This window comes from Gorilla gorilla, chromosome 13, assembly GCF_029281585.2.
Source record: "Gorilla gorilla gorilla isolate KB3781 chromosome 13, NHGRI_mGorGor1-v2.1_pri, whole genome shotgun sequence".
In the NCBI taxonomy this organism is placed as follows: Eukaryota; Metazoa; Chordata; class Mammalia; order Primates; family Hominidae; genus Gorilla; species Gorilla gorilla.
Window position 1 is genome coordinate 38,165,701 of NC_073237.2, and position 22,748 is coordinate 38,188,448.

Below are 22,748 nucleotides of genomic sequence, written 5' to 3' on the forward strand. Positions count from 1 at the left end.
AATCCAAAAGAAAACTCTAATTTATAAATCTTTAATCTTAAAAGGGACTTATTGCAAGAACTATTTTAGTTTTAAATTTTTCATATATATTATACATATATACACATAATATAAATTTCATATGTAAATTACACACATATATGTAGTTGTGGTCACCATTAAAATATGGGCCAGTTGGCATATTCCTGTTTAAACCAAGGTGATATGTACCAGTTAAATGTGTCTGGTATTTATAAAATGTGGTGCAGAAACATATCCTACAATACTGGGTCTTTTATTGGAGAAACCTAAAAGGAGACATATCAATCAGAATTAAAGTCAACTCTATGGGCCCCTGATTTATGGGGAAGAAAACTGCAGATGGCTAGATCTTTTCTGTGTTTTGCTTTTATTTCCTAGTATTTGCTTATATTGTTCTTTATCATTTAGTGTTCCAATATTTAATGATGTAATAATACCTTCTACTGTAGATTCTATGTAGTCTTGGTGTTAGCCTGATGCTGGATAATATAAATGTGATAGCCTTGACACCAGAAAATCAGAAGAATCTCCATCTGTGTGAGAAGTATTATAGACCTAACGGGCACATGCCCTAGGTCACAAGATGACAAGGCTATCCAAGAAGATATGGTCACTGGAAGAGAATATCAAGGAAAACATCTCTAGTTAGTCTGACATTTGTGTTCATAGGTTCACTGCTTCTAACTATTGTGATGGTGCCCTTACTGCTTATTATATGGTCTGGCAATATTAAGGTGAAGTGAAATGGTTGAGCTGGAAACAGATTATGCAGTGAGAATTCTGCTTTTTTGCAATCCATGGAAAATTCACCTTCTTTCCATCATCTGTAACACCAGACAGGTCATAGTTTTCCATGTAAATAATGGTAACAATGAATATTTCTGTTTTAAAAAAATTAATGTATTATTTAAAAATTATAGGCCGGGCGCGGTGGCTCACGCCTGTAATCCCAGCACTTTGGGAGGCCGAGGCGGGCGGATCACGAGGTCAGGAGATCGAGACCATCCTGGCTAACACGGTGAAACCCCGTCTCTACTAAAAATACAAAAAATTAGCCGGGCGTGGTAGTGGGCGCCTGTAGTCCCAGCTACTCGGGAGGCTGAGGCAGGAGAATGGCGTGAACCCGGGAGGTGGAGCTTGCAGTGAGCCGAGATCTTGCCACTGCACTCCAGCCTGGGCGAAAAAGCGGGACTCCGTCTCAAAAAAAAAAAAAAAATTATATTTTTTAAAATTGATAAATAAAAATTGTATATATTTATCATGTAAAACAAGAAGTTTGGAAATATGTATACATTGTGGAATGGCTAAATAGAACTAATTAATGTATGTACTGCCTCACACACATCATTTTTTTGTGGTAGGAACACATAAAATCTACTTTCTTAGTGAACGTTTTCAAGAATACAATACATTGTTATTAACTGTAGTCACTATGTTGTACAATAGATCTCTTAAACTTATTCCTCCTGTCTGTCTGAAATTTTGTACCCTTTGACCAACATTTCCCCAATCCCTATCTCCCAATCCCTGGTAAGCACAATTCTGCTTTCTGCTTCTGAGTTCAACTTCTTTAGATTTTTAAAAGATTCAATAAAAATGTGCAAAATTTAGTATAGTTTCATGGCAGTTGTCACTGAAACAATTGCTTCATTTTTTACCATCATTCCTCTTTCATCTTCACGGGTGGACGTGCTTAGTGCACTTGGCTTAGCTTAGTGCCAATTTTATCTCTGGGTGCCTGAATCATTGGATTTCTTTGTGTGTCTGAATCATTGGATTTCTTTGCTGCATGGCAATTTTCTGCTTCATTCTTTAAGTGGTTTATACATTGACATTTATGAGTCTTAGTTACTGGGTTTCCATAATCTATTTCAAGGTATTAGGTTACTGAAAATCAATCTATTTGGTCTATATCAATTTTCAGATATTTGGATAGTCATATTTGTTTTTTTTCTTTCATTCCTGATCTAGATTTCCGATACTTGACCAACTGACATGATTTCCAAGTTGTAAATCAGCTTTCTGTGCTCCTGACCTCAGAATAATAGAGCCTTGTACATTCCACCAAACATTCACAGCATGACTTGGGTTTGCCTAGACCTAAAGATTTAGTCATTGTAATCTGGGCAGTAGCATTGTTGCCTGAATCTGATCGTGACAGAAGGCCGAGACTCCAAGGCCTTGTACTTCGAACCAACAGCTTTAGTGTCAGGAAACCATATTTATATAGAGAGAAATCCATTTTGACAGTGAATTTTAGATGGTGGACGTCTTTATTTTCTTCATCTACTTTGCCTTAGGTACAATCTTTTCTCTGATGGTTTCCTCATATTATTATAAAAAATGATATTTCCTTTCTATTTCTTCCCAGCAGTTTTACTACCAAGAAAGTACTTCCTTTCCACTTTCTTTCTGCTCAATAGTTTGAATATAAAGAATATCTTTTTGGAGTTAAACTACAATATTAATATTTAATGGATCAGGGTAAACACAATATGACCTTGTAACATTTAGGACTGTATTTAATGATAAAAATAACTTAAGACCCAATTCAAGTAATTAGAACAATAAAGAGGAATTATTGGCTCCTTAGGTTAGACATTCTGAGGTAGGATTGTGCCTTAATTATCTCATGATATGTAAAAAATTATCCCCCAACTTAGCAGCTTAAGATAATAAACTTTCATTACTTTGTAGTTTCTGTGAATCAATAATTAAAAAATGGCTTTGCTTGGTGGATCTAGGTCAGGATTTCCCATAGGTTGCAGTCAAGTTGTTGACCAGCACTGTAGTTATCTGAACACTTGCTTGGGGTTGGTGAGTCTCCTTCCAAGATTACTCACTCACATTGTAGGTGGCAGAGACCTCAGTTCCTCTCTGCTCTTAGCAGGAGGCTCAGTTCCATGGCATGTGGACCTCTCAGGGCTGCTTGAGTGTCCTTATAGCAATGCAGCTGATTTCCCCTAGAATATGTGATGAGAGAGAGAAGGAATTTGCAAAGCCTTTTATGGCTTAGTTTTAGAAGTTAGATGCTGTCACTTTTGCCACACTGTACTTGTTAGAAGTGAGTCATTAGGTTCAGTCCAAGAGAGGAAAATTAAGCTCTATCTATTAAAGAAGTAAAAAAAAAATTGTAGACATACTTTAAATTCTCCACAGATTGTCTTCAGGAATGGTTTGATTCAGCATATCTACAGTGTCATCTCAGACCAGTTTTGACCTTTGGGGTCTGATTTGCAGGATGAGCATCATCCAAAGGAGTGGTTCTCCATGTGGTATCAAAATTGTTTCCACAATTCTAACCTTCCAAGATAAGAGAATGTGTTGGTAGTTTTCTGAGAAGAGCAAGACATTCTCCTTTGGAAAGATTAGTAGCATACTACCCTTCATTTCTTATTTGGTTTAACTTTTCAGCTGTTATGAATTAACTTTTATAAATGAACTTTGTGGGAACAAGGCATTTTGATCATTGTCTCTGGGCTGGGTCATCTGCATCAATCAGTGTGGCAGAGGAAATGGGATTATCTTGATTAGATTAGAAAATTTGTGTTCTCACCTGAAACTGAGGTTGGGTAATAACTATGTTCCCCTTCTATATCCCTACCCAAACTATATGGTTGCTCAACTATGGGAAACAGTTTAATAGATATTGATGAGGCAGAAAATTAAAGATCTCTATCTGTGCCACAAAGACATCAGATTCTGTGTTGGCAAGAGTAGACTGAATCTTTATAAAAAGTATTAATATAAGTAAAAGAAACAGAAAAACTAAAAAAGCAAAAAAAAAAGTAGAAAATTTACTAACGTAAACTAACAGTTCCATTTATATTTTAATCATACGTTAACAATTTGGAATTCTGATTTACATGTCAGGTTTAGGAACTGAATCAGTTAGCATAAGTCTGCATGGTTTTATATTCTCTCGGTGTACTGTCAAAATCTGAGCCCTCCAAAAGGCAAAGTCTGGCCTGAGATAAACTTGGCTATAGAATATTATGCTTATTGATACTACTTCTGTAATAATTAGACATTGATTTTTTCTTTAAAATTTTTTTTAACTTTTAGTTTCAGAGGTACATGTGCAGGTTTGTTATATAGGCAAACTTGTGTCATTTAGTGTAGAGAGTATTTCATCAGCCAGGTACTAAGCACAGTGCCCAATGGGTATTTGTTTTGATCCTCTCCCTTCTGCTACCCTCCACCCTCAAGTCGGTCCCAGCGTTTGTTGTTTCCCTCTTTGTGTCTATGTGTTCTCATTATTTAGCTCTCACTTGTAAATGAGAATATGCAATATTTGGTTTTCCGTTCATGTGTTCTGTTTCTGTTTGCTTAGGATAATGGCCTCCAGCTGCATCCATGCGTCTACAAAGGACATGATCTCACTTTTTTTAAGGCTGCATAGTACTCTATGGTGTATATGTACCACATTTTCTTTATCCAGTCTACCATTGATGAACATTTAGGTTGATTCTATGTTTTTGCTATTGTGAATAGTGCTGCAATAAACATATATGTGCATGTGTCTTTATTGTAGAATAATTTATATTCCTTTGGGTATATGTCCAATAATGGGATTGCTGGGTTGAATGGTAATTCTGTTTTCAGTTCTTTGAGGAATCACCACACTGCATTCCACAATGGCTGAGCTAATTTACTCTCCCACAAGAAGTGTGTGTTTCCTTTTCTCTGTAACCTCACCAGCTTCTGTTATTTTTAAATTTTTTAATAATAGCCATTTCTACTGGTGTGAGATGGTATCTCATTGTGGTTTTGATTTGCATTTCTCTAATGATTAGTGATGTTGCAAATTTTTTCATATGCTTTTGGTTGAATGTATGTCTTTTGAAAAGTGTCTGTTAATGTCTTTTGCCCACATTGTAATGGGCTTTTTTTGCTTTCATTTCATTATTTACCCAAAAGTCATTCTAGGATCAGGTTGCTTAATTTTTATATGATTGTATGATTTTGAGCTATTTTCTTTGTATGAAATTCTATTTTTATGGTGCTGCCGTCCGAGTGTGTGGTTGGTATAATTTTAGGTTTTTAAAAATTTGCTGAGGATTGTTTCATAGGCATCTACAGAACTCTCCATGCCAAAACAACAGAATATACATTCTCCTCATAATGACATGGCACATACTCTAAAATCAACTAACCTTTTTAAATATTTTAATTCTGCATCTATCATAAAACTTTACTAATTAAGATCTAGAACCTCTAGCTAAAATTAATCCCCCCCAACACATCTAGATGATAGTAAACAACAATAAATCCAAGCATTGTCTACGGTTTTAATTTTTAACTCTTTAACATTTGTTGAAGAAAACTCTTTGCTGTATGTCAAGAAGTCTTTAACATTTTTTTTCTCTTTTTCAAAGTAATGATTTATGGGAACTATAGTTTTACTCTTTTCCATTGATTCATTGACATTTCATAATGGGAGTAAGCACTTTGACACTGGAAAAAATGGAAAAGATTCCATCACAATTTATCATGACTGAAATATAAAATGATTTATATTTTCTAATGAAGAATGCATAATCTAGCATGCTCAATAGTGTTAAATATAGACTTCTGTCCTGTTTGGATTAATCATTAAGGATAGAGGATAAATAAGCTTATATTTTGATAAAACAGATGGAATCTGCTTTTGGTTTTTATTCACCAAGTGCCATATGATTTTGAGAGAAGAAGACTTAGATCATGAATTTTGCTGCATGACTGGCTGACTGTTTCCTAATGTGAACTTCCCCTCATGTTCAATAGTATACTGTTTATATTACTCAGGAAGTAATATATTTTCTACTATTATTACTCAATTACCCTTATAAAACTATAGTGTCTAATGTTCTGCCTGGATGAAGTTCAAATATGTTTTAAAAGACTTCTGATAACTGTACATAGTACCAGGAACAGCAAATACCATAAATGTGTATATTAATGTATGTGTAAATGTATGTTTTTGAAACGATCCTTATAAATTTTATAAAATGAATCAGGGAAGAAGGGGGTAGGAGAAATGAAAATACACCCAGCTTAATTATGCAGAACATTCAGATTAATGTAGCACATTCAGCATTAATGATTAGGTCAGCTTGCTTTCTGACCTGCTTCCTCATAGTGTTTTGGTGCCTATTGTTCTAGACTCACGTAGATCCTAGATTATAGTTCCCCTTAACTGCTTTGTAGATAACAACTTAAACATTATGAAATGTTAAGTTTTCCCCTTGAGATACTCTTTCAGGTCCTACATGCCATTGAAACTACTAACATCCACTTTTCCAAAGGACCCCACAGGAGCTGACTCACCAAAGAATGCAGTTTTCCCATCCTGATAACTTTATTACCCTTACCCTGACCACTCAATGTTTCCAGTTTTCTAGCCCCTCACCCTCCATGATCTCCTTAAAAACCCCAGCCCAGAATCCTTGGGGAGGTGGATGTTAGGGTCTTGACAGAGCAGGGACACCATCATCTTGGACAAATACCACCGCTTTAAGTTCTAGCTCCCTTTCTAACCTCATGCATTTCAAGGAAATCACTTCTAACAACAAGCAGCAAGAAAGAGCAGACAGTAAAACACAGATAAGACAGGTCAGACACAGAGGGAGGGGGAAAGTCTCTTGGGTAACCACCAAACTTCACACTCACACAATGGGCCCCAGTAAAACAGTGGGCCCTGGTAAGCACATTACTTTCCCTTTAGGTGCACTAAGATAGGAAAGCTAAAAGAAGACTCAGGGGGTATGCCTGCAGCTGCAGGAAGATGTATACAAAAACTCTCCCTCCCACATAAGCAAGACAAAGAGACACAGAAACATTCGAAGCCTGTGATAAGGTATGCCACCTGAATCCCTAAAAACTCTTAGTCTGTAAGAGAGAATGCCTCTGACCTAACTCGGCCAGAAGTCCCTCTCAGGTTTATTCCCCAAAATAAACCTGTCTTTGACTGTTGAGCTGCTTTTCATGTTTCTTTCCTCTTTCTTTAACTCTTACAGGTCTCCTCCCATCTCCTCACTTGATGCCCTGCGATTATGAAGCTCTGTGCTGCAAACCCTCCTATCTCTGTGTATTGGTCTGTTACTGCACAAGAGACATACAAACCTGTTGGTCTTCTAACATTTTTATTATGCTTATTTATAGGTGGCTTTCTATGGCTAACTGCCCCTAAACCCTGAAGTGTTCCAACTAATAAACAGGTATTTCAAGATTTCTGATGTAATAGAAGTGCATTAGTTCCAGGAATCATTGTACTTGTGTAAAGTCTGTGCCTATGGAGAATGAGAGTGTTGTTGATAGTATTGAATTGAGTAAAGTAGAAATCATTTTTAATTAAAAAGTATTATTCTTAGCTAATGTTTTTCTGTCTAAATTCACCTATTACCCCCTTCATCCTTTGTGTGTGTAGACAGAGCCTAAAGTAATCTATGTAAAGATCATGCATATAAAAAAAAGAGATTAATCCTGTCTCCTCCACAGAATATTGTTAAGTGCATTAGGTGAAAGGCTAATCACTGTTATCAACAATAAAGGAGGGAACTAATTGGAAAGATTTTAGAAAAGATCAATAAAAATTAATTAGAACATCTAAAGTATTTTTTTCAAAGCAGGTACAAAGGAATTGAAAACATAGCCCTTTGTTGAATAAGAAATAGTCTACTTGAAGAGGAGAAGAATCAAGATTCAAAAAGTGCTTGCTCTTTCCGAACATAGACTTTGGGAGTAAATCTTTTGTGCTCCTCATGACAATCACACACGCAAATAATATTGGAAAGAAAGACTAAATATAAATTAATTTGCTGCTATTTATTGGATACCTACTCTGTGCTGGTCACTGGGATAAGGGTACTACATAACTTACTGCATTAGATCTGTATGATGATTCATTGGAATGTATACTATTTTGACGACCTCCTCCCTCTTCCTGCTTTCTAAAATAGCAAAATCAAGTTTAGGGAGGGTAGCCAATTTGCCTAAGGTTAAAAGCCAGTAAGTATTGTATCTGGGGTTTGGACTTCGGATGATGCGTAGGATGATGTGATTTTAGAGCCAGAACTAAGTCAGACATCATGTCCATTTGGGCTGAATACTTTTTAAAAAGCATTAGATTTGGCTGTAGAGTTCAGAGGCCACAAAGAGCTCTTACAGGTGTTTAGCTTTCCCTGGCAGATGCCTTAAGCATGAACTTCAAGCTCCACAGCAGATGGACAAAGACAAGACAGGTTTCCTTCTCCTCTTATTTCTAATACATCAGATAATCATTTTTCAAATCTAATGCAATGAAGCTTTGTATTAGAAATGCCTTTGAATCTGTATGTTTGGCTTCAATGAAAAGAAAGAATTGTTTAGTTCTTAATGTTGTCACTGAATTGGAATTTAAATGTCTTTGTTCTGTGAGCTTTTTGTATTAAATGCAGGATGGCTTAGATTATGCATTATTTCACAACCTAGTTATATCACCTAAAAATGAATAATATTCTTTGGAAGGTTTTTCACAAATGAGAACTTTTTAAAAAAACATAGGACCATGCATACTGAACAAAATAATTAAAATAACATATTAAAAGGTCATTTTCATTGGTTGTTTGTAATTTATTCTGTAGAGGAAGAGCAGAGAACATAGGAATTAATTAGCATTTCTTACCAAAGCATGTGATTGCTGTTCCCATTTACTACTGACGTAAATTTTGTTTCCTCTATAATATTCAGTAGAAGGTGTTTTTTTTTTTTCCTCCCAAGCATAACTTTCATTGAAAGTTTTTATCAGCTCTGGACTTCATAACAAATATTGAATACATTCAGTTCTCCAATAGATGACATAATTGTTGGCTCAGAGTAGTCCATATTTTTAATTTTACTTCGTCTGAATAAATGCTTTTTGTAATGAGCATCCATGGTCACGAAGGGATTAAATACGTTCTAAGAAAATTACCTCTAGGCTTGGCACAATGGCTCAAACCTGTAATCCCAGCACCTTGGGAGGCCAAGGTGGGCAGATCACAAGGTCAGGACATCAAGACCATCCTGGCTAACACGGTGAAACCCTGTCTCTACTAAAAATACAAAAAATTAGCCAGGTGCGGTGGCAGGTGCCTGTAGTCCCAGCTACTCAGGAGGCTGCAGCAGGAGAATCCCTTGAACCTAGGAGGTGGAGGTTGCAGTGAGCAGACATTGTGCCACTGTCCCGTAGCCTGGGTGACAGAGCGAGACTCCGTCTCAAAAAAAAAAAAAAATTACCTCTAAACCTTTTGTGCTTTTTGCCTCATTTAAATGTCACTGATGAATTTTCTATATTGGAATGAAATGACCAGATTTGGGGATTATCTCTTATGATTTAGGATTTATTGTGTTTCCTTAGTATAATGAATTTATTTTAATAATAATTATGATACTATGATTAGCCAAGAAAAACTTGAAACCAAAATGATTTTGGACTTGGTCATCCAAAATCTGAACAAGATGGGTACAGAAGTCTAAGGAGTTATACTGGATCAGCACAGTTGCTCACACCTGGAATCCCAGCACTTTGGTAGGCTGAGGCAGGAAGATCTCTTGGTTCCAGGAGTTCCAGACTGGCCTCTGAAACAAAGTGAGAACCTGTCTCTATAAAAAATAAAAACATTAGCCAGGTATGGTGTCTCATCCCTGTAGTCCCAGCTATTGAGGAGGCTGAGGCGGGAGAATCACTTGAGTCCAGGAGTTCAAGGGTGCAGTGAGCTATGATGATAGTGCCACTGCACTCCAGCCTGGGTGACAGAGTGAGATCCTGTATCAAAAAAGAAAAAAAAAAGGAATTATGTTGGATAAGAGTACTCCTCTTTGCTCCAGTAGAATAATGAGGAAGAAGATCTTGTCACTAGATCACACCGAACATTCCAATACAACAAAATCTCTATAACTTGCATAAAAAGATTATTTGTGGCATCTGGTGCCTTTTTAAAAATAATATAAAACAAAAAGATAGCTTCAAAAGTAATTTAGATATCTTCTACAAGTTTCCTGCATTAAAGTACAATCTATATTTCTTTAACATTTATGTCATAATACTAAGAAAGTATTTTATTTATATATACCATACCTTAAACTAGATTACAAGAATCCAAAAAAACCCCACAAAAAATAGTATACATTAGCAATAGGAAGTAAAGATTCCCTTATTAGTTCTGTTGAATTTGGAATGGAAATTGTGAAGCAAGTGTACAGTTTGATCTTAGTATAACTCAAACATGAAGAATTTTTATTTAGATTTATAGGCTCTGTGGTCATTGTGACTTTTTTAGACATCTTTGTAATTAGTCTTAGCAAAATTCCAAGAAACCTGAAAGTAATGTGATAGAGTGGAAAGGTCATCAATTTAGATTTAGAAGGTATATTTAATTTTAGCTCTACCACGAGTAAAGGAGGATTCTTTGGCTGCTTACTTAACTACTCTAAGCATCAGGTTTCCCACTGTAAAATGGGGATGATAAATTCTACCTTGTTGAGTTGTTGAGATGACCAAAGGAAATGCTGTATGTAGGTAAAATACCTACCGAACCACTTGGCAGTATATAAAGATTTGTTGCCTTCTTCACCTTTTCTTAATACTATAAAGTATTACACACAATGTGGAAATTTCTGGTATTGGCATATAATGAACGTGTTCATGTACAGCTAAGAAAAAAAGCTACCACAAACTGTATGCATTCTAATATATGTTTTAAATAGACGTACTTTTATGCAGGTTTTACTCTAACAAATTATTTGAAGAAATCATGATACTAGTAATGGCAAATGCCCTTTTCCCAAAATGGCTTTCCTAGTTCCACAAAATAAGCACCAGATTTTTGCAAATAATCTTTCAAGCCTCTATCAGATAACTTTTATACCTTGTCATTGTGGAAAATGCTGAAGGGCTACAATTTGTTCATAAATATGTTTAAGGAAGGTGTTCTTTGTTGTTTTCAAAACTTCTACTTTTTTTCTCAGATGTATCTCACAGGTATTTCATTTCTATCTTTTATTTCCTACTCTTCTGATTTAGTTCCTGCCTGGCAAAAGTTTAGTTCTATTTTCTTTTCTGTAAGTTTCTATTTAACTAACTGAAACTAGTGTTAGCTCATTTGAGCCATCATCAGTATTTTCTGAACCAGAATGATTTTTTTACACTTGTCAGTAGTCCCAAGGAATAGATTTGAAAGTCTTGCCTTGAAAAGTAAAATGAACAATGCTTGTGCAGATTGTGCCAAAATGAGTTGACACCTGATGAAAAAAATGATTAGGAAAGATAGTGTTCTGTCCCTTGATAGCTGGGAATACTTTCAGAGTTCAAACTACTGTTTATCTCAGTAATTAACTAGAATTTAAAAAATGATTTTGAGAACCAATGTCAGCTCAAAGTGTATGTTAGGAATATTTTTTTTCTCACTGGGAGTATATTCCCTGATGTAAGAAGAACTTGAATATTCATCTTTGAGACAGTCTGCCTAGTCCCCTGGTTGGTTAGAGTTCTCACATTATCTCCAAGGCATACCAAAATTTGGTAAGTGCTTTTTGGTGAAAATAGTGTTTTAAATTTTAGGAACAAGATACCTCTAGAACTTTATAATATTTCTCTGTCAGGGTTCTTACAGGGTAAGTTATGAAGAAACTGAAAGTTAGAGGAAGGAATGGAGGGATGAGAACAGCCAAGGCTGGAAAATACCCCAGGGCCCAACAAAGGAAAGGTAGAGTTAGAACCATTCCTTTTCAATTGTTAAATAATTTAAAATTTTAAAGGTAGCTTTATAACTTGTAAAAGGATAATATGTTTCAACAATGTACTCCTACGTCAAAGTAGAGTTTAATCTGGGTAAGCAATCCAAGATATGTGCACTAGTTTGGTTTGAGAGGACTCTAGGAATAGAGAATTTGTATCCTTTCCTCATGGACAGTAACACAGGAGTTAACAATATTTAATATAGAAATGGCTTTATCCTAAATCTTTCTGGCTTTAATTTTAGTCCTTATGTCCTCTCTAGAAATGAGAAAGAGATGGCTTAGCTTCTTGAAAACTCTTACATTTTTCAAATATGGACATGCAGGACATAAAATTCCTGCATGTCCATACAGAAGATCTCAATATCTTTTAATTTGCCTGGACTTCACCATATTAGCAAAAGGAAGGAAGCTTGAGTTATAATCCGCATTCAAAAAGTCCTGATGGAAATTACACTGTTTCTTATGACAAGTTAGTCCAGGCTAAAGAAAATGTCAAGTCACTTTCCTTTTAGCTAGAAGGATATCAAGTCAATGTTGAAATAATATTTATATTAATCATGATGACTAGAAGCCCCATGTGGCAGAAAGCTCTCAACAGGTGAGTTACCTTTGATAAGTAAAGTGGGAAAATAAATTTATCATTTCTTTAATTTGTATAATTACTGAATGTAATACATGAAGGACAGACTTGTATCTGGGGCCTGATGAGGGTGGGTATAAAAGAATTTGGGTGAACATGATGGGGACTGGGTAATTGAGGTACAGAAGATTCTGAAGTTATTTATTTTTTTTTTTGGCTTAGGTGAATTATTATTATTATTTTTTATTATTATACTTTAAGTTTTAGGGTACATGTGCACAATGTGCAGGTTGGTTACATATGTATACATGTGTGCCATGCTGGTGCACTGAACCCACTAACTCGTCATCTAGCATTAGATATATCTCCCAATGCTATCCCTCCCCCCATCCCCCCACCCCACAACAGTCCCCAGAGTGCGATGTTCCCCTTCCTGTGTCCATATGTTCTCATTGTTCAATTCCCACCTATGAGTGAGAATATGCGGTGTTTGGTTTTTTGTTCTTGCGATAGTTTACTGAGAATGATGATTTCCAATTTCATCCATGTCCCTACAAAGGACATGAACTCATCATTTTTTATGGCTGCATAGTATTCCATGGTGTATATGTGCCACATTTTCTTAAGCCAGTCTATCATTGTTGGACATTTGGGTTGGTTCCAAGTCTTTGCTATTGTGAATAGTGCCGCAATAAACATACGTGTGCATGTGTCTCTATAGCAGCATGATTTATAGTCCTTTGGGTATATACCCAGTAATGGGATGGCTGGGTCAAATGGCATTTCTAGTTCTAGATCCCTGAGGAATCACCACACTGACTTCCACAATGGTTGAACTAGTTTACAGTCCCAGCAACAGTGTAAAAGTGTTCCTATTTCTCCACATCCTCTCCAGCACCTGTTGTTTTCTGACTTTTTAATGATTGCCATTCTAACTGGTGTGAAATGGTATCTCATTGTGGTTTTGATTTGCATTTCTCTGATGGCCAGTGATGGTGAGCATTTTTTCATGTGTTTTTTGGCTGCATAAATGTCTTCTTTTGAGAAGTGTCTGTTCATATCCTTTGCCCACTTTTTGATGGGGTTGTTTGTTTTTTTCTTGTAAATTGGTTTGAGTTCATTGTAGATTCTGGATATTAGCCCTTTGTCAGATGAGTAGGTTGCAAAAATTTTCTCCCATTTTGTAGGTTGCCTGTTCACTCTGATGGTAGTTTCTTTTGCTGTGCAGAAGCTCTTTAGTTTAATTAGATCCCATTTGTCAATTTTGGCTTTTGTTGCCATTGCTTTTGGTGTTTTAGACATGAAGTCCTTGCCCATGCCTATGTCCTGAATGGTAATGCCTAGGTTTTCTTCTAGGGTTTTTATGGTTTTAGGTCTAACATTTAAGTCTTTAATCCATCTTGAATTGATTTTTGTATAAGGTGTGAGGAAGGGATCCAGTTTCAGCTTTCTCCATATGGCTAGCCAGTTTTCCCAGCACCATTTATTAAATAGGGAATTCTTTCCCCATTGCTTGTTTTCTCAGGTTTGTCAAAGATCAGATAGTTGTAGATATGTGGCATTATTTCTGAGGGCTCTGTTCTGTTCCATTGATCTATATCTCTGTTTTGGTACCAGTACCATGCAGTTTTGGTTACTGTAGCCTTGTAGTATAGTTTGAAGTCAGGTAGCGTGATGCCTCCAGCTTTGTTCTTTTGGCTCAGGATTGACTTGGCAATGCAGGCTCTTTTTTGGTTCCATATGAACTTTAAAGTAGTTTTTTCCAATTCTGTGAAGAAAGTCATTGGTAGCTTGATGGGGATGGCATTGAATCTATAAATTACTTTGGGCAGTATGGCCATTTTCACGATATTGATTCTTCCTACCCATGAGCATGGAATGTTCTTCCATTTGTTTGTATCCTCTTTTATTTCCTTGAGCAGTGGTTTGTAGTTCTCCTTGAAGACATCCTTCACATCCCTTGTAAGTTGGATTCCTAGGTATTTTATTCTCTTTGAAGCAATTGTGAATGGGAGTTCACTCATGATTTGGCTTTCTGTTTGTTATTGGTGTATAAGAATGCTTGTGATTTTTGTACATTGATTTTGTATCCTGAGACTTTGCTGAAGTTGCTTATCAGCTTAAGGAGATTTTGGGCTGAGACAATGGGGTTTTCTAGATATACGATCATGTCATTTGCAAACAGGGACAATTTGACTTCCTCTTTTCCTAATTGAATACCCTTTATTTCCTTCTCCTGCCTAATTGCCCTGGCCAGAACTTCCAACACTATGTTGAATAGGAGTGGTGAGAGAGGGCATCCCTGTCTTGTGCCAGTTTTCAAAGGGAATGCTTCCAGTTTTTGCCCATTCAGTATGATATTGGCTGTGAGTTTGTCATAGATAGCTCTTATTATTTTGAGATACGTCCCATCAATACCTAATTTATTGAGAGTTTTTAGCATGAAGTGTTGTTGAATTTTGTCAAAGGCTTTTTCTGCATCTATTGAGATAATCATGTGGTTTTTGTCTTTGGCTCTGTTTATATGCTGGATTACATTTATTGATTTGTGTATATTGAACCAGCCTTGCATCCCAGGGATGAAGCCCACTTGATCATGGTGGATAAGCTTTTTGATGTGCTGCTGGATTCGGTTTGCCGGTATTTTACTGAGGATTTTTGCATCAATGTTCATCAAGGATATTAGTCTAAAATTCTCTTTTTTGGTTGTGTCTCTGCCCGGTTTGATATTAGGATGATGCTGGCCTCATAAAATGAGTTAGGGAGGAATCCCTCTTTTTCTATTGATTGGAATAGTTTCAGAAGGAGTGGTACTAGTTCCTCCTTGTACCGCTGGTAGAATTCGGCTGTGAATCCATCTGGTCCTCGACTCTTTTTCGTTGGCAAGCTGTTGATTATTGCCACAATTTCAGCTCCTGTTATTGGTCTATTCAGAGATTCAACTTCTTCCTGGTTTAGTCTTGGGAGAGTATGTGTTAAGGAATTTATCCATTTCTTCTAGATTTTCTAGTTTATTTGCGTAGAGGTGTTTGTAGTATTCTGTGATGGTAGTTTGTATTTCTGTGGGATCGGTGATGATATCCCCTTTATCATTTTTTATTGCGTCTATTTGATTCTTCTCTCTTTTTTTCTTTATTAGTCTTGCTAGCAGTCTATCAATTTTGTTGATCCTTTCAAAAAACCAGCTCCTGGATTCATTAATTTTTTGAAGAGTTTTTTGTGTCTCTATTTCCTTCAGTTCTGCTCTGATTTTAGTTATTTCTTGCCTTCTGCTAGCTTTTGAATGTGTTTGCTCTTGCTTTTCTAGTTCTTTTAATTGTGATGTTAGGGTGTCAATTTTGGATCTTTCCTGCTTTCTCTTGTGGGCATTTAGTGCTATAAATTTCCCTCTACACACTGCTTTGAATGTGTCCCAGAGATTCTGGTATGTTGTGTCTTTGTTCTTGTTGGTTTCAAAGAACATCTTTATTTCTGCCTTCATTTCGTTATGTACCCAGTAGTCATTCAGGAGCAGGTTGTTCAGTTTCCATGTAGTTGAGCGGTTTTGAGTGAGATTCTTAATCCTGAGTTCTAGTTTGATTGCACTGTGGTCTGAGAGACAGTTTGTTATAATTTCTGTTCTTTTACATTTGCTGAGGAGAGCTTTACTTCCAAGTATGTGGTCAATTTTGGAATAGGTGTGGTGTGGTGCTAAAAAAATGTATATTCTATTGATTTGCGGTGGAGAGTTCTGTAGATGTCTATTAGGTCTGCTTGGTGCAGAGCTGAGTTCAATTCCTGGGTATCCTTGTTAACTTTCTGTCTCATTGATCTGTCTAATGTTGACAGTGGGGTGTTAAAGTCTCCCATTATTAATGTGTGGGAGTCTATGTCTCTTTGTAGGTCACTCAGGACTTGCTTTATGAATCTGGGTGCTCCTGTATTGGGTGCATATATACTTAGGATAGTTAGCTCTTCTTGTTGAATTGATCCCTTTACCATTAAGTAATGGCCTTCTTTGTCTCTTTTGATCTTTGTTGGTTTAAAGTCTGATTTATCAGAGACTAGGATTGCAACCCCTGCCTTTTTTTGTTTTCCATTTGCTTGGTAGATCTTCCTCCATCCTTTTATTTTGAGCCTAAGTGTGTCTCTGCACATGAGATGGGTTTCCTGAATACAGCATACTGATGGGTCTTGACTCTTTATCCAATTTGCCAGTCTGTGTCTTTTAACTGGAGCATTTAGTCCATTTACATTTAAAGTTAATATTGTTATGTGTGAATTTGATCCTGTCATTATGATGTTAGCTGGTTATTTTGCTCGTTAGTTGATGCAGTTTCTTCCTAGTCTCGATGGTCTTTTCATTTTGGCATGATTTTGCAGCGGCTGGTACTGGTTGTTCCTTTCCATGTTTAGCACTTCCTTCAGGAGCTCTTTTAGGGCAGGCCTGGTGGTGACAAAATCTCTCAGCATTTGCTTGTCTGTAAAGTATTTTATTTCTCCTTCACTTATGAAGCTTAGTTTGGCTGGATATGAAATTCTGGGTTGAAAATTCTTTTCTTTAAGAATGTTGAATATTGGTCCCCACTCTCTTCTGGCTTGTAGAGTTTCTGCCGAGAGATCTGCTGTTAGTCTGATGGGCTTCCCTTTGTGGGTAACCTGTCCTTTCTCTCTGGCTGCCCTTAACATTTTTTCCTTCATTTCAACTTTGGTAAATTTGACATTTATGTGTCTTGGTGTTGCTCTTCTCGACGAGGATCTTTGTGGCGTTCTCTGTATTTCCTGAATCTGAATGTTGGCCTGCGTTGCTAGATTGGGGAAGTTCTCCTGGAAAATATCCTGCAGAGTGTTTTCCAGCTTGGTTCCATTCTCGCCATCATTTTCAGGTAGACCAATCAGACGTAGATTTGGTCTTTTCACATAGTCCCATATTTCTTGGAGGCTTTGCTCGTTTCTTTTTATTCTTTTTTCTCTAAACTTCCCTTCTTGCTTCATTTCATTCATTTCATCTTCCATCACTGATACTCATTCTTCCAGTTGATCGCATCGGCTCCTGAGAATTCTGCATTCTTCACGTAGTTCTCGAGCCTTGGTTTTCAGCTCCATCAGCTCCTTTAAGCACTTCTCTGCATTGGTTATTCTAGTTATATGTTCTTCTAAATTTTTTTCAAAGTTTTCAACTTCTTTGCCTTTGGTTTGAATGTCCTCCCGTAGCTCGGAGTAATTTGATTGTCTGAAGCCTTCTTCTCTCAGCTCGTCAAAGTCATTCTCTGTCCAGCTTTGTTCCATTGCTGGTGAGGAACTGCATTCCTTTGGAGGAGGAGAGGCACTATGCTTTTTAGAGTTTCCAGTTTTTCTGTTCTGTTTTTTCCCCACCTTTGTGGTTTTATCTACTTTTGGTCTTTGATGATGGTGATGTACAGATGGGTTTTTGGTGTGGATGTCCTTTCTGTTTGTTAGCTTTCCTTCTAACATACAGGACCCTCAGCTGCAGGTTGGTTGGAGTACCGGCCGTGTGAGGTGTCAGTCTGCCCCTAATGGGGGGTGCCTCCCAGTTAGGCTGCTCGGGGGTCAGGGGTCAGGGACCCACTTGAGGAGGCGGTCTGCCCGTTCTCAGATCTCCAGCTGTGTGCTGGGAGAACCACTGCTCTCTTCAAAGCTGTCAGACAGGGACATTTAAGTCTGCAGAGGTTACTGCTGTCTTTTTGTTTGTCTGTGCCCTGCCCTCAGAGGTGGAGCCTACAGAGGCAGGCAGGCCTTCTTGAGCTGTGGTGGGCTCCACCCAGTTCGAGCTTCCTGGCTGCTTTGTTTACCTAAGCCAGCCTGGGCAATGGTGGGCGCCCCTCCCCCAGCCTCGCTGCCACCTTGCAGTTTGATCTCAGACTGCTGTGCTAGCAATCAGCAAGACTCCGTGGGCTTAGGACCCTCTGGGCGATGTGCAGGATATAATCTCCTGGTGAGCTGTTTTTTAAGCCCTTCAGAAAAGCGCTGTATTCCGGTGGGAGTGAACCGATTTTCCAGGTACCGTCTGTCACCTGTTTCTTTGACTAGGAAAGGGAACTCCCTGACCCCTTGCACTTCCCTAGTGAGGCAGTGCCTCACCCTGCTTTGGCTCGTGCACGGTGCGCGCACCCACTGACCTGCACTCACTGTCTGGCACTCCCTAGTGCGATGAACCCGGTACTTCAGATGGAAATGCAGAAATCACCTGTCTTCTGCATCGCTCACGCTGGGAGCTGTAGACTGGAGCTGTTCCTATTTGGCCATCTTGGCTCTTCCCCCCAATTCTGAAGTTATAAAATGTTTTTGATCGACTAAAGTGCTTTTGTGAGTTGAATTAAAGAACACTGAACTTCATGAGACTGAAGCTTCTGGTGATGAATTGTTTTAGAACCAGATTGAGGGAGAAATTTCAAAAGGAATGAAGTATAGAAGAACTTGGAGAGAACTGAGCAGTTGATAGAGTGGGAGTAGTGGTAGGGTCTGAGGGCTCGTATGATACATATTGGAGTATTAACAGGATGATACACATCTGTGGAAAAATTTGGGAAGTACCCTTACATCATAGCATTGCTTAGCATTCATTCATATTATATCCTAAAGTAACAAAGCCCTTTGGTGCTTTGGAAGTCTATGGAGAATTGATTCACAGAAGAGTTGCCATTGATGCAAATTTAGTTCCTGTGATCAGGTCAATGAGAACACTTTGGCACTAATGAGTAAGGGCTTACATGGGGTCCAGGAAGATGGGATCAGGGACCCTAGTTACAAGTAAGGGCCTTGAGTTTTATAGAAGCCTTGATGAGGGTGGGACATAGGAGTGTATTCCTTTTTAGAATACCTTATCCTAATGGAATCTCTAAGTTGAATACACATTAAGAGCAGATAATGGGTGCTTTATGTATATCTATTAATGGAATGAATATTTGCTTTTAAGAAGAATGATTAAGAAGACAGTCTCACTTCTCACAATGGCTCACTTGTCTTTTCTCAAACCATATGCTCAGCCTGTATTTAATGACTTATATAATTCCTTCAACTTTCTTTGTTCTCTCACCACACCAGTAATTTGAACTTGCTGTACCTCTTGCTGCAAATTCTTTTCCTCACTTTTTGCTTCTCTCTGTTAGATCACCATGAAGACTCCTGAGAGGTGAGATTTCCTTCAATCATCCTGACCAAGACTCTTCTTTCTGCACCGTTGGTTCTCTGTACTTGATCTATCGTAGTATCAAACATGTTGTCCTGTTTTAGTAAACTGAGTTTTGAAATCAGAGGCTGTGTCTTTTCCTTCCTATTACTTATATCATGGTGCTTGGCACAGAGTAGTTGTGTTCAGTAAATATTTGTTGGGTAAATGAATGAATAAATGAATGAAAGTAAGCAGAACCAAGCACCTTCTGGCACCATATGTGCTTATACTAGAATTCTACAGCCTTTAACTGTGAAACCAAAAATATTTTGCAGATAGAATTTCATTGTGAGTCCAGTTTTACAGGGGCTTTTGTGCTTACTGAGCATAAGAAACATTCCTCCTGACTCATGTAAATTATACAGATATAGAACTGATTATTTGATAGGTGGATCAATGTATCTTCTGTCTCATGGTTCCATTTCATGTGTTGTTCTCCTAAGTTAGACAACTAGAAAGTAAGGATTTGTGGATCTTAGTATCAGGTTTAGCACCAAAATTGATAATGAATTTGGTCACATTATATTATGTTCTATAGCCATATCCACATTAAGAAAATCATATTTCCTTTTTGTAAGCGGCTGCAAAACCTGTTTAGAAAGAAGGATATAAATAGATTCAATACAATCATAACATTAAAATTATACTCTAGAGGTAGTTTGAGGGATTGTGTTGCATGCTAACCATCTGAGTGATAAAATCTTTCCTCAGGAGACTTCTGAAGGAAAAAGAAAAGAACCAAAGAATCATAGATCCATTAATTATCCAGGTTTTCCTGGAGAATATTTCCCTCTCAGGGTGGAGCCCAATTGGCTTGTCTCCAGTTCTCAGTGTTTTTTCTCTTCTCTGATAACTTCATCCTCCCCTCTGCTATTCATATGGTTATAATGATGGCAGCTTGCCTACCCAGTATGATCTTGCCCCATGGCCTCAAATGACCCAACAGGGCTGATGAGTTAAAATTGAGTCTTTAAGAAATTCCAGGCCAGGCACAGTGGCTCAAGCCTGTAATCCCAGCACTTTGGGAGGCCGAGGCAGGCAGATCACAAGGTCAGGAGATCAAGACCATCCTGACTAACACAGTGAAACCCTGTCTCTACTAAAAATATAAAAAATTAGCCCGGCATGGTGGCGGGCACCTGTAGTCCCAGCTACTCGGGAGGCTGAGGCAGGAGAATGGCGTGAACCCAGGAGGCGGAGCTTGCAGTGAGCTGAGATTGTGTCACTGCACTCCAGCCTGGGTGACAGAGCGAGACTCTGTCTCAAAAAAAAAAAAAAAATCCAGAGTTCAAGTCATTTTAAGGTGTGGCTGACTTTAGAACAGAGATATATGCTAGGTAACTATTGATGGTAATGGGTTTTTCTGTGGAATCCGGAAAACAGAGACAGCCAGTCTTTACTGGGGAAGAAGAATGAATCAGAGACAGATGAACATAGACAAGAGACAAAGATAGAGGACTTGCTGGGTTATCTGTAGTACCATGAGGAGTTGGTTCATGTTTTTTTCTGAAGATGTCTCCAGACACCCTGTATTCCTATAATAACTTAACCGCATTTGTCTTCCCAGCTCAAGGGCATTTCTGTTACTTGCAACCAAAAGATTTTGATTCTCAAACCATCCCTAAGCTACTGGTCACAGAGGCACAAACTGGGCTTTCTTTTACTGATGTGGGCACAATAAAAAATAGAAATGAGTGTTGCGACCTGGACGCTGCAGTCAGGGAACCCTGCATAAGGTTTCCTCCTTTTCACAATCTGCTCTCTGGGCCAGGTAGAGTGGTGCATTCCTATAATCTCAAAACTGGCTTGAGCAACATGGCAAGATCTGTTAAAAAAAAAATCTGCTCTCTGTAATCAGAAATTAATTCACAGTAAGTACACATGACTGACAATATTTCAGAATCCAGTTTGTCCCTTACCAAGCATTTTCATTTTTAAGGAATTCAAAATTTGATCTGAAAAAAAAGGCACTGTGTGAGAAAATTTCCCTCCTCTCCACTCCCCTCCCCTTCCTTCATAACACTGCTTAGAACCTTTTTTCTTTCTTGCTCCTTTGAAAGAGTTGATGGACTCATAGCACTAAGTAGCCTCCAATTTTGTCTAAGTCTGTCTAGAACAAACTTGCAAATATTGGGTTACTAACTGACAAAGCTGCATCAACCCCTATTTCTTCACATCTGTGCATTTTAATACTGCAGTGCATATGTAGTGGTTAAGATAGAGACTTGGGAGTCAAGCCACTGGTGTGTTCTATGACATTTGCAAGTTACAGTCTGATTATTAGTGTCCCCCTCAGGAAAGTAAACATAATTTTATTTGCATTTAGGGTTATTGTGAAATTAATTGTGAGAAAACATATATCACAATAAATTATAGGTCTTATTAACAAAAGTGCTTCATCCTAGCACTGTCTTTCTTGCCAGCTCCTCTTCTCCCGTTTCAACCTCAGTTTGAGACCAGGTGTCTTTATTTTTTATTTTAAACAATATGAAATTGGTACCTCTTTCCATTCTTCCAGGAACTCTGCACCGCCTACTTCTGTCCATACAGATTACAGACTAGAATGGAAAGAAACATTAGAAATTTAATCTGATCACCTTGTTTCTCAGTTGAGGGATATAAGAAGAGAAAGTGTGGAAGCTTGACCTAAATTTATAGAACTACTCGTACATGATCTCTTTCAGGTAGCAGAAAGTTTCAAAGTAAACATTGCCTATCTTGTTGGGTGTCTTAAGAACCCCTCAGACTATGGCTTCTCCAACTTTTGTCCTAGGGCACTTCTGAAGACAAAGGAGAGGAAAGGATAACTTGGTGGCTTGCCCATAAAATATTATCACAATCATGATTTTTTAAGTCATGGTTTATTTTTTAGATTCATACACATTCTGCATTTTTCTCTACAATGTACCATATCTGCTTTAATATGAAAGATAAGTTTTAAGTTTCATACTATTGAATTAAATTGTTTCATGGAGTAGTGCTAAAATTATCCTGTGATCTCTATTCTTCCAGGTCACTGCTATGTATTTATATTTTTCCAAATTAAAAAATAAGGCATTTCGATGTCACATTTTAATATGCCCTCTGACTGCCCACTGCCCTCCACATATTCAGAGGGAGGCTAGAAAGGCTGACTCTAATAATAGCTTACCTTACAGGAGTAACAGCAGTAAAATGACTGTTAAAAACAGATAACAAAATATTAAGTACCACATAAACAGCAATGTTAGTGCTATA

At 37.7% G+C, this 22,748-nt stretch overlaps 1 long non-coding RNA gene across 2 annotated transcripts; it reads left to right on the forward strand.

Annotated features, from left to right (window-relative positions):
* The first annotated feature begins 487 nt into the window (after positions 1-487).
* On the forward strand, positions 488-19,593 carry LOC109028270 (uncharacterized). 2 transcript variants are annotated; one of them, XR_008668251.2, is made up of 3 exons: positions 488-665; positions 7,165-7,220; positions 19,450-19,593. It is a non-coding gene; the product is annotated as an uncharacterized lncRNA (long non-coding RNA). The 2 variants fall into 2 exon arrangements; XR_002007287.4 differs by lacking the exon at positions 19,450-19,593 and adding an exon at positions 11,623-11,717.
* The last annotated feature ends 3,155 nt before the right edge of the window (positions 19,594-22,748 follow it).